The sequence below is a fragment of the Monodelphis domestica genome, chromosome 1 (genome assembly GCF_027887165.1).
Source record: "Monodelphis domestica isolate mMonDom1 chromosome 1, mMonDom1.pri, whole genome shotgun sequence".
NCBI lineage: Eukaryota > Metazoa > Chordata > Mammalia > Didelphimorphia > Didelphidae > Monodelphis > Monodelphis domestica.
Window position 1 is genome coordinate 500,172,096 of NC_077227.1, and position 15,021 is coordinate 500,187,116.

At 36.9% G+C, this 15,021-nt stretch overlaps 1 protein-coding gene across 2 annotated transcripts in view; it reads right to left on the reverse strand.

Annotated features, from left to right (window-relative positions):
• Positions 1 to 15,021, reverse strand: part of TSHZ2 (teashirt zinc finger homeobox 2) — a 277,271-nt gene that overhangs the window by 188,062 nt on the left and 74,188 nt on the right. The window lies entirely within an intron of this gene.

A 15,021-nucleotide genomic window follows, 5' to 3' on the forward strand; every position in this document is an offset into this window, starting at 1 on the left:
AACAGTAGCACAATAGTCTAAAGCACAGCACAGTGCATCCCCATCCCAAGGTGGGCAGAGCTCAATTTTAACAGAAAGCTCCAAGTCAAGAAATAGGCTAGAAAAATGAGTAAACAACAAAAGAACTTGAAAATAAAAACCTACTATGGTGACAGAGAAGACCAAGACACAAATGCAAAAGAAGACAACAATATGAAAACAGCTACAAGCAAAGCCTCAAAGAGAAATATTAATTGGGCACAAACCCAACAAGAATTCTTGAAAAAGTTACAGTGGTGGAAGAAAAATTGAGAAAATAAATGAAAGAAAGAAAATTATGAAAAGAGAACTAAACTTGGTAGCTTGGTTAAAAAAAGGTACAAAAAAGTGCTGAAGAAAATAACATCTTAAAAAAAAGAATTAGCCTAATGGTGAAAAAGGCATAATAATTCACTGAAGAAAAGAAATTTCTAAAAGACAGAAATGGCCAACTGGGAAAATAGGAACAAAAGCTCTCAGAAGAAAATAATTCCTTTAGAATCAGAATTGGGCAAGCGAAGCCAATGACTCCATGAGACATCAAGAAACAATAAAAACAAAATTAAAAGAATGCAAAAGTTGAAGAAAATGTAAAATATATCATTGGAAAAATAATTGACCTGGAGAATATTTTGCAGAGAGATCATTTAAGAATTATTGGAGTACCTTGAAAGTTATACTAATTTTTTAAAAGCCTAGACATCATCTTTCAAGAAATTATCAAGAAAAACTGTCCCAATATATAAGGTCCAAAAGGTAAAATAGTAATGGAAATAATCTACCAATAAACTCCTGAAAGAGATCTCAAAATGAGAACTCCCAGAAATATTATGGCCATATTTCAGAACTCCCAGGTCAAAGAGACAGTACTACAAGCAGCTAGAAATAAACAGTTCAAATATCATGGAGCCACACAGGATCCCATAAGAATGAGCAGCTTTTACATTAAAGGAGAGGAGCACTTGGAATATGATATTCTAAAAAGCAAAGGAGTTAGGATTATAACCAAGAATAATCTACCCAGTGAAACAGAGAATAATCTTCAAGGGGGGAAAGGGGATGAGATTGAATGAAATAGAAGATTTCTAAGCATTCATGGTGAAAAGACCAGAGGTGAATAGGAAACCTGACATTCAAACTCAATACTCAAGAGAAGCATAAAAAGGCAAAAATGAAAGAGAAATCTCCAAGGTCTTAATAAGGTTAAACTGTTTGTATTCCTATACAGAAAGATGATACATGTAATTCCAAATAAATTTGTCATTATTAGGGCAATTAGAAAGAATTTACAAAGATAGAGGACATGATGTGGGTTGATGAATAATCTCAAACAAACTAAAGGCAAAAAGAGATTTAAATAAAAGAGGCAATCTGGGAAACTACATTTTGCTGAAGGGTACCATAGACAATGAAGTAGTATTCACTTACTTATCTCTGATAAAGACCTCGGTCCTTAAGTACATAGAAAACAGAATAAATTTTTTAAAAAAATAAAAGCCATTCTCCAACTGACAAATGGTCAAAGAATATGAACAGGCACTTTTCAGAAGAAGAAATTTAATCTATGTGCAGTCATATAAAAATGCTTTAAATCATTTTTGATTAGAGAAATGCAAATAAACAACTTTGAAGTACTGCCTCACACCTATTAGAAATGACAAATGCTAGAGGGGAAGAAGCAAAATAGGTATACTAATAAAATGTTGATGGATTTGTGAACTGGTCCAAACATTCTTGAAAACAATTTAGAACTATGCACAAAAGGTTGTAAAACTGTACATATACTTTGATACCACAACTAAGTCTGTACCCCAAAGAGATCAAAGGAAAAGGAAAAATACTATATATCTATCATCTAGCTAGCTAGCTAAAATACTTTATTATAAAAATATTAGTAATAGCTCTTCTTGTAGTAGCAAAGAATTTGTAGTAGCAAATTGAAAGGATGCTAATCATTTGGGGAATGGCTAAACAAGGTGTAGCATATGGTTGTGATGAAGTACTATTTTGCAATAAGAAATAGTGAGGGGGGGTGGTTTCGGAAAAAAACACATGACATGACTTATATGAACTGATGCAAAGTGAAGTGAAAAGAACCAGGGCTTCACTGTACACAACAGCAGGAATGCTATAATGACCAACTGTATGAGAGTTGGCTACTCTGATCAATACAATGATCTAAGACAATTCTAAAGGACTTATGATGAAAAAATGCTACCTCCAGAGAGAACTGCAAACTGAAGCATAATTTTCTCTCTTTCTCTTCCTCCCTCCCTCCCTCCCTCTCTCTCTCTCTCTCTCTCTCTCTCTCTCTCTCTCTCTCTCTCTCTCTCTCTCTCTCTCTCTCTCTCTCTCTCTCTCTCTCTCTTTCTTTCTGTCTTTCTCTTTATCAATATATTTAATATGAAAGTAAGTTTTGCATGATTTCACAAGTATAATTGATATCATTTGCTTGCCTTTTCAGTCAGTGGGAGAAGGGTAGGCAAGAAGTAGAGAATTTAGAACTAGAAATTTAAAAAGAAAAGAAATGTTTGAAATAAATAATAAATTGATGTAAAAAAAAAAACCCAACAACCTCTTAAAATGATTTCTTCAAAGAATTCACTGATGAATTTACTGTGCTACAGACCAACCCTGATTTTGCATTATTTCATTTTCCTTGATAATAACACAATTGCCCCGGTTTCCTACAGACTTTTCATTCCTAAAGACATATTCTGAATAGTAAATAGGATAAACACACTTGAGGGTGGTGCTCTGGGCCCCAAGGAGGAGTACCTTACTAATGATGCTTAAATCATGGGCTTGAGTCCTCTGTGGCTCAGTTAGCTTAGTAGTTGATTTTTATCTAACGAAATACTTATAGTTCTACTTTTGGGGCCACAGGCCCCAAATCCAGCCGGCTTTTTCATATATGTCTATGATTAGCTAAAAGAAGGATAAAGTAAGGAATCTTCTAATAACCTCTTCCCATTATTACCAAAAACAATGTTAAGGAAGGGCAGTGCATCATCTTCCTAAAGGTCATTCTGGTTTATGATCTGGGAAATGTTCACTTATAAAATTCCAAAGGAAAAGTAGTTTAACCTCTCAGAGATTTAGTTTCCTCAACTAGAAAATAAGGGGGTTGGGCTAGCTGGCTCAAAGGTTCCTTCTGTTACATTTAAATTAATATCAATAACAATAACTCCAGGTTCTTATTTTTCTATAGAGTTTTATTAATAATCACTTAAAGTAGAGAAAGAGATTTAAGCCTAATCTAACCTAACTCTGGCCACGTGGTTCTCCACATGGCTGGCTGACTCAGTCATGCTGTTGCCTCCAAGGGAATAGAGGGACCCCATGAGTGTTCCAGTCTCCCACCACACCTTTATCCTTTCTCTTGAACTGAAACTGTAACCTTTAGTTCCAGGTCATGTTCCTAGGGCTCTTCACCTGTGTCCTCCGTTTGGAGCATTCATGTGACATCCAGCCATGCGGGGAGGTGGGACTAGCTGGGAGGAGGGGAACAGATTCTATGTACACACTTCTCAGCTCTAAATTAATGAACCTTCTATGATCGTACAAATAAGCTCAAAAATCATTCCCTTTTAAAAAGCTCAATTTTAGGCACTGAAAATCAATGAAATATAATGAAAATACATCAGCATTTTTCCTAATTTTAAAGAAAAACACCAGATGTTTGAAATTTTATAATCTTATCCTCTCAAGCATGATGCAATCCACCACTGACCTGCTAACTGTCATCAATTACTCAGGAAAAACAATGAGCCTTTTCTCCTAGTCTCAGTTGTTTTACCTGTGAAATGGGGCAACTATCACTGATTGTTTTTACTTTAAGATGCTAATAAAGCACTTAAAATATGATAATTAACAGATGTAACTTTTTTTTAGAGAGGGATTTCAAACTGTCCTACTAATTTAAATAACAAGCAATGTTTATATTTTTCATATTGTTATTGATAGCTTTCAAAGTCATACTATTTAGTTCACTACAAATGACTAATGGAAGCTCTTGAATTGATATTTAAAAGCAGCTGTCACAATATTAGAGGTGGGTGGAAAAAATCTGACCAATTCTTTCTTAAAGACAAAGAACTTGGAATTACAGCCCAAACCAAGAGTCTTGGCAATTTCTACTTTAAGAAACTGCTTAAAGGTGGGCTGAGATCTGTGACCAGTGGTTGGAAATCCTGAAAGATTATATCAGACGTGGTTCCTAGGCTTCTGGACCTCAGAGTCTAGTAGAAGGTACTTATGAAATATTGATGCCTAATGCAAAATAGTGTATATAAGTGAATAAAATCCACACAAACCAATAGGTTTGCAAGGTAAGGAACCGGTAGGGCAGGGAGGTTTACTGAAGATGATAAAAATGACTAAAAAGTACTGATTTAAGTGGAACCCGAATTTTAATGCTGTAGGTCTACAAGCTGCTGAGGACCATTTTGGTCTACCATAATTTCAACTTCTGTAAAACGTGCATATGGCTAGGAGAGATGAGATAACCTCCCAGTTAACTTTCTTCTATAACAATTTAATAGTCTGTGAGATATCAAATCATTGAATGAACAGTTTACTGGTTAAGCTATGTGCCAGGTACTGTATTGGAGAGCAGGGACATAAATACAGTGAATGAAATAAATCCTACTTACAAAGATCCTGACAGGGGAGACAAGTGTGGGTATAGAGCCATATGCAAAAGTATATACTATAAGACTCTCTCTCTCTCTCTCTCTCTCTCTATATATATATATATATATATATATATACATATATATATGACTATTTAGTCATAAAAAGTCTCATAGAGTCACACATAAAGTCTCATAGTAATATATATTACATCATTCATAGTAACCTATGTGATATATAATATATGGTAATATATAGCGGTATATAGTTGCAGATATTCACATATATACATCACAAATCTAAAGTAGTTCTACAAAGAGTAGCTTGAAGAACAGATGGAGAGGGAGGGATCAGGAGAGACCATATAAAAGATGGTGTGTGAGCAGCATCTCAAAGGAAGAAAGGGGATTTATGAGGTAGAGGGAAGGGAGAGCATGTCACAGGCATGGAGGAATGGCTAGTGCCGAGGCATTGAGATGAGAGATGGAGAAATATTTGTAAGGAATCAAGAGGAAGCCAGTTTTATTCAATCACAGACCATATAAGAGAAAGAGTAGTAATGCACAACAAAGCTAGAAAAGTAGGCTGGGGAAAGGTTGAAAAGAACTTTTAAAATTATTTATGGAGAGTGCTTTTAAATCCTTAAGACTGCTTTGCAAATATTAGCTATTTTGATTATTATTCTTCAAACAATAAAAGCTTTCTTGCAGTACTTTGAACTGGCTTCTAAAAATATGAAAGTCAAACTATCAAAGAAAAATGTCAAAAGGAAAAAGTAGGCATTTTCATAGTTACAGCTATAGAGCAAGAAAGATCCTTTGAGGACATCTAGTCCTCATTTTACAGATGAGGAAACTAAGGCCCCAAATAGCCAAAGTCACAAAAGTAACAATAAGTGACAGGAATGGAATTTGAAATCAGGTTCTGCCTTCATATCCCAAGCTCTTTCCATTGGACTATTTTCAAAAAGCTAATAATTGACATTTGTTTTATATGTAATAATATATAAACATCCCTACAATGAAGAAGTCATATAAATAAGTAGTATGTGAACACCTGCATGCTCAGTCATGCAGGACATTGTTGTGGATTTGGGCATTTTCCCCATTCTTGGAATCTCCAGATAATTCACCGGAATCAGAAGGCTTCGAGGGAAACTTCAGAATGGCAAAAGAAAAATGAAAATTCTTCTCATGGTTGTGTATGAGTCACAACTCTAATCAGGTTACCTGGAAAACTGGTTTCCAAACTTCCCCTAGAATATAAAATAGGAAGTAAAGCAGAGTTGGGATTTGCCACCCCTGTGGGTGATGTTTTCCCAAGCGTCATCCTAAGCTGCTTCACTGCACTACCTGTTGGTACCAGTGAAGGGTGGGTCCACCTGGGTGGACCTGCAGATGGGCATCTGCTAATCGCAGTTACAGACCAATTTCAGCCTGGCAAGTTTCATCACCATATCCGTGAAGGTTAAAGCGACTGGCAACACTGGAGAACAAAGATCCCTAAACGATCATGTAAGCAGCTGCTGTTTTAATAGAAGCAACAACAGGAACTATGGGCCCAATTTACTAACATCTGGCCCTGTGCCAGGCAGCACAGTGTCAAATTCGGGAAGCGAGTAAATGATGCTGTTTCATGAGGATGTGCTGATGCAATTCCAGCCCAATTCTGCGATCAGCCAGAAGACAGTCCATGTCATCTCGCTGCGGGGGACTTTGAGATCTCAGCTGGTAGACACAAAAGTCAAAACAAAGATAACTCCATGGTCCTAGGGAGGAGTTATACAAAACCTGGGCACATTTTCAGAGGGAAAAAATGGCATAGTGATGCCCGGGTCATTCTAAGTATGATCAGTCAACTTCCCTGTGCTTCCAGAGTCAAGCTTAATGCTTTGCCCATAATGTCCACTTAATAAATGTTTGGATACATGAATGAATGTATGAGCTCAAGTTGTACAAAAACGTGGTAGGTGGCGGGGAAACAAAAAGAAAAAAAAACTAGAGGTTCCCCTAAACACAGACCAAGACCTGAGGAACAGGGATGGCTGTGGGGTCATATTTTATTCCTATCCAATGCAAATGCTTTCTTATGAAAATGACCTTTAATTGATAGATTACTTTCAGACAGAATCTATAGATTTCAAATTCATCTTTAGCATTCTGCTCAGTCCTCTGGTGCACTGCAGACTGTCACTCACGACCAAATACAATCAAACATTAGAATAATATGCTGCCCAAGTAGCTGTCCAGTAAAAGTGTGCAAGTTGTCAGCAGAACGAATATAAGTATTAAAGGCAAAACAGAATTTTGCCATGTGCATGTGTATATCCAATCAAGCATTTCAAAGCATTCTGCTTCTAACAGACAGATCCATGATCTTGACTTGTCTCAGCTGCAGCTAATGTCTGTTATAAAGAGAAGGAGGGGAAAGGAGAGGAGGGAGGGGCGCGTCGCATACTGTATAGTAATGTGAGCTGAGCATAAATGCACTGTCAAAATACTCAGACCCTTCTTGGAACAAATCTATTTGGTATATGCAGGAACCAGGGGGATTTGAACGTAATTGTGAAGTGCCGTGGCATGCTGTAGACTTGGGCTGGACTTGGAAAGAGGAACACTTGCACTCAAACCCTTGCTCTGACACCCGCTGTGTGATTATGGGGAAATCACATAACCTTGCAGAGTCTCAGGATTCCTCGTCTTTAAAAGGAATATAATAATACTTGGAACATCTACCTCACAAGGGAATTATTGTGAAACTCCAGGGAGATGATATACCTAAAAACCTTTGAAGATCTCAAGGCACTAGAAAAATATCAATTGTTGTAATTATTTTACTTTCTTTTTCATTCAAGTAGCAATAGCTACATTTTTGTCTCACTCATAGGATCCCAAACTAGGAATATCATTCGGGCCAATGTCATTTAGAAAAACTTATCCATGACCTCAGGGCAAAAAGGAAAGTCCACAAAAAGCCTTTCTAATTAGTTAGCAACTTAAATGACCCAGATGACTTCAATATGGAATTTAAGCTAGAAGTGATGATGATGATAATGAGCATTATTATAAATAAGATGAATTCATGAAACCATTCTCCCATGCTGAAATACATGCTCCATGCTGAATTATTTTAATATAAAAAGGAGTTGCTCTTTTTCAAACATGATTGTCCTATAGGAAAATATATAAATATTTATAATTTTATAATATATAAAATATATGTTAAATATATTTTATTGTATACATTTACATTTGAAAGAAGCTGATGAAAGATAAAGTATGCTATAATGGAAAAAATATAAAGTTAGATAATCTGAACCTGAGTTTCAAATCTGCCACTTACATAATTCAAAGCAATATGAGCTATGCCTCCCTGAGCAAGCCTCTTTGTGCCTCAGCTTCCTCATTTGTAAAGCAGGAAGAGGGATGAGTCTTTTTTCATTAGTACAGGAAGTCTTGAATGAGAAAACGCCATCTACTAATGCATAGCAACATCTTTTCTACAATTTATAGTCTTTCGAGAACTGGTTAGGGCGCCAAGAAATTAATTTAAGTGACTTGTCCAGAGACACTCTGTGTGAGAGTCAGAACTTGAACCCAGATCTTTTGGCTTCCAGAACTGGCCCCCTAGCCACTGCTTCCAAGCTGCCCTATATCTGCCTCATAGCCTTATTGGGAAATAAGTAGCACAATAAATATAAGCTACTTTTGTTTATTATTATTAATAAAAATACCAACAGCAACAATAAAACAATGATGATAATAATAATATATACTATGCATCGACATTACAAAAACAGGACAAAACATCCCTAGAGAACTCTGAAATATATGCATAGGGATTCTGCTATTAAATGCTGATCTGATTCAGAGAAGCCTCCGCACCTTATTAAGGGAATACTCATCTTAATAACAACACATTGTGATACAGTCTGGTTAGACCAGGCCCCTTCCCCCAGAGACAGGAGGAGGGGTACGTGGAAAGAAGCAGCTAGAAAGGCTAAAGAATTTTTAAGCCCCAGACGCCCCAGTTGTCTACTCTAACCCTGAGTATAACTTTATCTGACTGACTGGTGTATTCAAAGGGGCTGGAGTCTGTTAACCCTCGATTACTTTCTTTATAGAAAGGTCTATTTCCTTTGGACCACTTGAGAATAAAACATCTACCCAGCATTATCACCTCAGACCACTGAGAATCAGCTGGTGGCTTGTTATCAGGAGTACCATACATTATCTTCTGGAATCAGAAACAACATTAGGGACTTTCTTGATGGTGAGTCAGACTAGGCACATATGTTCTCATATCCTTTTGTGTATTTACCACAAACCTTTTTTGTACACCATCAATAAAACCCATAAAGGCTTGATAAAATGAAGATGGGATGTTTTCTCTGTTCCTTGAAGTTTCAGATTAGAATGGCACATTTATATAATATTCTAGGGTTCAGAGGGCGTTTATATCATAATGACCTTGTGAAGTATGTGGCATTTTAAAAAACTAAATTTCTTATTTATAGGGAATTTAATAATTTTCAACAAATATTTCAATATACAAAGAATAAGAGCCATATGCAATAAATCAGGAAATTATATAATTTTTAATATAGATTTCTATATAATTTATTAAGGCAATAACAAAACTATTATATTTATTCAGGTCTCTTTCTGTCTTTCTGTTTTTCTGTGTGCATTTTTCAATACAAAGATTTTACTCATGTTGGTATGTGCAAAAAGACCTGACAACACCATTGCCACCAAAGAATTAGTGATGGGCATCATACAGATGACAATGAAAAGGAGAATGGGGGGTGGGAGAAGGTTGTAAGATATAATCATGGAAGAACTCTGAAGAACAGGAATAAGGGAAGCCATCAAAAAGATCGCATATTGGATGGTGACATGCAGAGAGCAAGGAGTGAGAGGTATTAGTCAGGGCACTGCACCAGCACCCCCACACTGCTGGGACAAAGAGAGGAAGCCACTCACGGTGGGCCCTCTTGCTTGCAAAGATGATGGATTTGAGCCACACAGGATGGGCAGGAATAGATGGGGAATGATCTGCATTGCTGCAGTGTAGTTCAGAGTCCATGAGATCACAGATCCATTTGGGAATTTGAATATTAATAATCCTCTTCTTCTTCTACCCCTCTTCATACATCTCTCACTACCCATCAGGGTACTGATTTTATATACACTGGCATACTGACCAATGAGGGCTCATCCTGGCCATGTGCATGTTTGATGAGCCTAGTTCTAGAAATTTCTGATAATATGGAATGGAAGGACCAAGCTCTCTGATTTAGAGAAGAAGAGGCATTCTTGGCATGTTCTGTCAGTTTACATTGTGTGGTAAGAAAAGGTTTTTTGGTTGGTTGTGGAGTCAAAACTGAGAGTCCATCCAAAAAGTAATTAACTGACCAAATCAGTCTCTCCCTTTCTGTAAACAAGAATTTATTAAATGATCACTATGTGCCAGCCAATGTATTAAGTACTGGGGATACAAAGAAAGGTGAAAATATAGCCCTTGCCCTGGTGGGGCTCACATTCTTTGAGGGGAGGCAACAAGCAAACATAAAAAATATATAGTGTAGGACAGCATCAGTAGCAGCATCAGGAGCCCTCAGCCCAGAATTAGTAAGGGGATCAAACAACTGGTTAGAAAGATATTATGGCGGGGGGGGCAAGATAACTCAGTGGATAGAAAGCAGTCCTGGAGATGGGAGGTCCTGGGTTCCAACACTTCCTAACTATGTGACCTTGAGGGAGTAACTTAATCTCAATTGTCTAGCAATTAACCACCTTTCTGCCTTAGAACTGATAGGTAGGTATCAATTTTAGACAGAAGGTAAAGGTTTAAAAATATTATAGGAGATCCTTTGATGGCACTGGGGATACTTTGCTTGTACTTCAAGAACTAGTTCTGAAAATAGGAACATGAAAAAAAACCTAAAGCTTGGCATAGTACCTTCCCAACTCCAGACGAGCATAGCCCAACTTCAACATCAAGTTCAAAGTCATGAAATAGGCTGGGAAAATGGGTAAACAACAACAACAACAAAAGAATGTGACCATAAAAAGCTATTATGGTGGCAGGGCCAAAAAAGACTTAAACTTAGAAAAAGACAATAAAGTAAAAGCATAGTCTCAAAGAAAAACACTAACTGAACACCAAACCAGGAAAAACTCCTGGAAGAATTAAATAATGAAATAAGAATGGCAGAGGAAAAATTAGAAAAAAGAAATCAGAGTGATGCAAGAACATTGCAAAAAGAGAGTTAGCCTGGTAAAAGGTACACACACACACACACACACACACAGAGAGAGAGAGAGAGAGAGAGAGAGAGAGAGAGAGAGAGAGAGAGAAGAAAATAACACTTTAAAAAAGAAAATTGGTCTAATGGTAAAAAGAGGCACAAAAATTCAAAAAACTCCTTAAAAAGCAGAATTGAATAAATGGAAAAAGAAATACATGCACCCACTGAAGAAAACAATTTTCTAAAATTTAGAATTGGACAAGTAGAGGCTAATGACTCCATGAGACATAAAGAAACAATAAAACAATGTCAAAAGGATGAAAAAAATAGAAGAAAATATGAAATATCTCACTGAATAAACAATTGACCTGGATCAAGGAGAGATAATTTAAGATTATTGGTCTACCTGAAAGCCATGATTAAAAAAAGCCTAGACATCAAATTTCAATAAATTATAAAGGAAAAATGCCCCAATATCTTAGATCCAGGGCATTAAATGGAAACTGAAAGAATCCATCGATCACCTGAAAAAAGATAACTCCCCCCAGCAATATTATAGCTATATTCTAGAGTTCTCAGGCCAAGGAGAAAATATTTCAAGGATCAAGAAAGAAATAATTCAAATATTGAGGAACCATAGCCAGGATCACCCAAGAGTGATCAGTTTCCACTTTAAAGAAGTAGAGAGCCATTTCTTTCTCCAGTGGATTATGATGGATATTATGACTTGCCCAGGGTTACCCAGATAGCAGGTGTCTGAGGCTAGATTTTAACTCAAGTCTTCCTGACTCTATGCCCAGCATTCTATCTGCTGAGCCACCTAGCCACCTCTAAAAAGGTATGTAGAGTCATATGAGAAAATGCTCTAAATCACTATTAATTAGAGAAAGGTAAATTAAAATGACTGAGTTACCACCTTACACCTATCAGAAATGATAAATAATGGAAGGAATCAGGGAAAATAGGTACACTAATGAACTGTTGATAGAGTTCTGAACTAGTCCAACCATTCTGGAGAACAATCTGGAACCATACCCAAAAGGTCTATTTATATAGTATGTACATATGTATATACCTACATATATCTGTATGCATACTGTATGTACTATTGACATAGCAATAGCACTACCAGATTTGTACCCCAAAGAGGTCAAAGGAAAAGAGGTCCACATGTACAAAAGTACTTTTAGTGGTTCTCTTTGTGATGGCAAAGGATTGGAAATATAGAGGATGCTCATCAATTGGGAAATAGCTAAACAAGTTGTGGCATCTAATTGTGATAGAAAACTATTGTGCTAAAAGAAATGATGAGGGGGATGGTTTCAGAAGACAGAAACTTCGCAAGAGCTCTATGAACTGATTTAAAGTGAAGTAAAAACTGGGAGATCACTGTGTACAATAACAGCAATGGTTTAATGCTGATCATTTGTGAAAGACTTGGCTTCTCTGATCAATTCAGTGATCCAAAGGCCTCATGATGAAAAAAATATTATCCACCTCAGAGAGAGAACTGATGGACTCTGACTGCAAATTGATCTATAATTTTCTTGCAGTGTTCAATTCAATTCAATAAACATTTATTAATCACCTACTATTCAGAATGTGGGGTAGCTAGGAAGTCAATGGGCCTGGGGCCAAGAACTCATCTTCCTGAGTTCAAATATAGCCTTACACATTTACTAGCTGTGTGACCCCAAGTAAGTCACTTAACCCTTTTTGTCTCAGTTTCCTCATCTATAAAATGAGCTAGAAAAAGAATAGCAAAACACTCCGGTATCTTTGCTAAGAAAACCCAAAAGGAGTCACAATAAGCTTCTAGACATTGAGAATACATAAGAGCTTACATTCAAATGGGTAGATAAAACATGTACAAAACAAATAAATGCCAGGATATTCAAAGATAGAAAGAAAACACTAACAATTGTGGGAAAGGATTCAAGGAAAGCTTCAGGAAAATGTTGATTCTAGAGAAAAATAAGGATTTCAAGAGGTGGAGCTGAGGAGCACAGCAGGTTTGAAGAATGACTTTCACATGATTTCATCATATATATTGATTATTAAAGTACTTACTAGCTATTCCCAAACTTCTCCATTTTATCTCCCCCCTCCATGTTGTCTCAGCTCAACCTTTCTGAATCCTTATTTTCCTCGAACCAGTGTCTTGTGGCTCTAAGTTCTGTGATCTTTCTGTCACTCTGTGCTACTTCTCCCCACTACCATGTAGCCTTTCTTCACTGCCAACTAAAGAAATGCTCCGAGTTCCAATGGAATGAAAGCCCAAGAATGACAATTGCTCTAGGCCACAAGAGTATTGTGAAGATGTTATCAGTGAAGGAAAGACTACATGGTACTGTGGGAGAGAAAGATAAACTCCAATAGGCAAAAGGAAATACTTAGTATACGCTGGTTAATTGGGGGAAAAGAAACAAGCATTTATTGTATCTTCTATGCTACTTTTTAGTTAATTAATTAATTAATTTGTTATATTAAAGTTCCCAGGCACCTCCCTCCCCATATTAGAGAAGGTTTTATTCTGATAATATCATATATCACATATGTGTGTGTGTCTTGCTTGTTTCTATTTATAAGTTCTTTATCTGAATATAGACATATAAATATCAGCTCATTTGATTCTCACAACAACCCTAAGTGGTAGATACTTTTATTACTCCCATTTTATAGTTGAGGAAACTGAGGCAGGCAAAGGTTAAGTGACTTGCCCAGCACGACACAGCTAGTAAGTGCCCCCTAAGACTAGATTTGAAATTGTTTTCTGGTTCTGGACCCAACAGGCTATCCATTGTGCCACCTAGATACCAAATTAACTAAAGGGTGAATAACAATTCCAGTTTATTGGTACTATGTTCAGCTGGAGGACATGATTTTATTGCTGTGTGTCAGCCCATATTTTTCAGGGTATAGAATACATTTTATCAGTACAAAAATTGCTTTCATTCATGCCTTTGTTAAAAATCTTTCTAGCTGATACCATTTCAAGAAGAAGGGAGGGTGGAATGGTGGGAAAGAGAAGGATTTGGTGAAAAGGCAAAAGACCTGGGTTTGAGTCCTGCTTTTGTTATTTCCTTACTAGCTTTGTGACCCCAGGCAAAATTATTACACTTCCTCGCCCTTCAGTTTACCTCTTTCATAAAATAAGGATATTAACAACTTAGTTGTTAATACCACATTATATAGATAATTTCATTTGACTCTCAAAATAAACTATGGAAGAGCTACTGTTATCCTTGTTTATAGATCAGAAAAATGAGGTGAAGAGAAGTTAAATGATTTGCTTTGGGTCACATAGCTATTCATTGCCAGAAATCAGGATTTGAACTCAGATCAAGCTTACCTCCAAGTGGAGTAATCTAGCCCTCAAACCATGTAATACATAATAATATATTGGATAATTATATATTAATAGCAAAATGCCTAATAACATCTAATAATGCTTCTGTTATCTATATCAAAAGATAGTTTTTAAAGCATCTTAGTGGGGGGAGACCATAAAGTCCTACATTAATGTGAGACTATTATTTATAAAGGGAAATGTTCAGTTGTTTCAGTCATGACAGACTCTTTGTGATTCCACTTGGGATTTTCTCAGCAAAGATCCTGGAGAGTTTTGTCATTTCCTTTTCCAATTCATTTTATGGAAGAGGAACTGCAGGAAACAGGGTGAAGTGGCTTGCCCAGGGTCACACAGCCAGTAAGTGTCTGAGAGTTATTATTCATAAAGGGCAATATCCAGTCACAAACGAGGAGTTTTATGTAAAAATGAGCCATACTGACCCACAAAAATAGTCAAGGAAGGATCATGTCCTCTGAAGGCAGGCTCTAAAGTATCTGCCATCTCCCTCTACAGACTAAGGAGCTAGCTGAGGTTTCTAATGCCTTCGGACCTTATTTTCCCATTGGTAACTTCAATATTTCAATTAATGCCCCCATTTCAAAGAGAAGTGTCTGCGGAGCTCTTTGGGAGTTTTTCCTCACCGGCTCTAGGCTGCCTCATGTCCCTGAGGAGCAGGAAAGTGGCCTGGAGAGAGACCACAATATCCTAGTATCTCTGGGGGGCAGGTAGAGCAGCATCCCTATACCTCTGGGTGGGGGGAGGA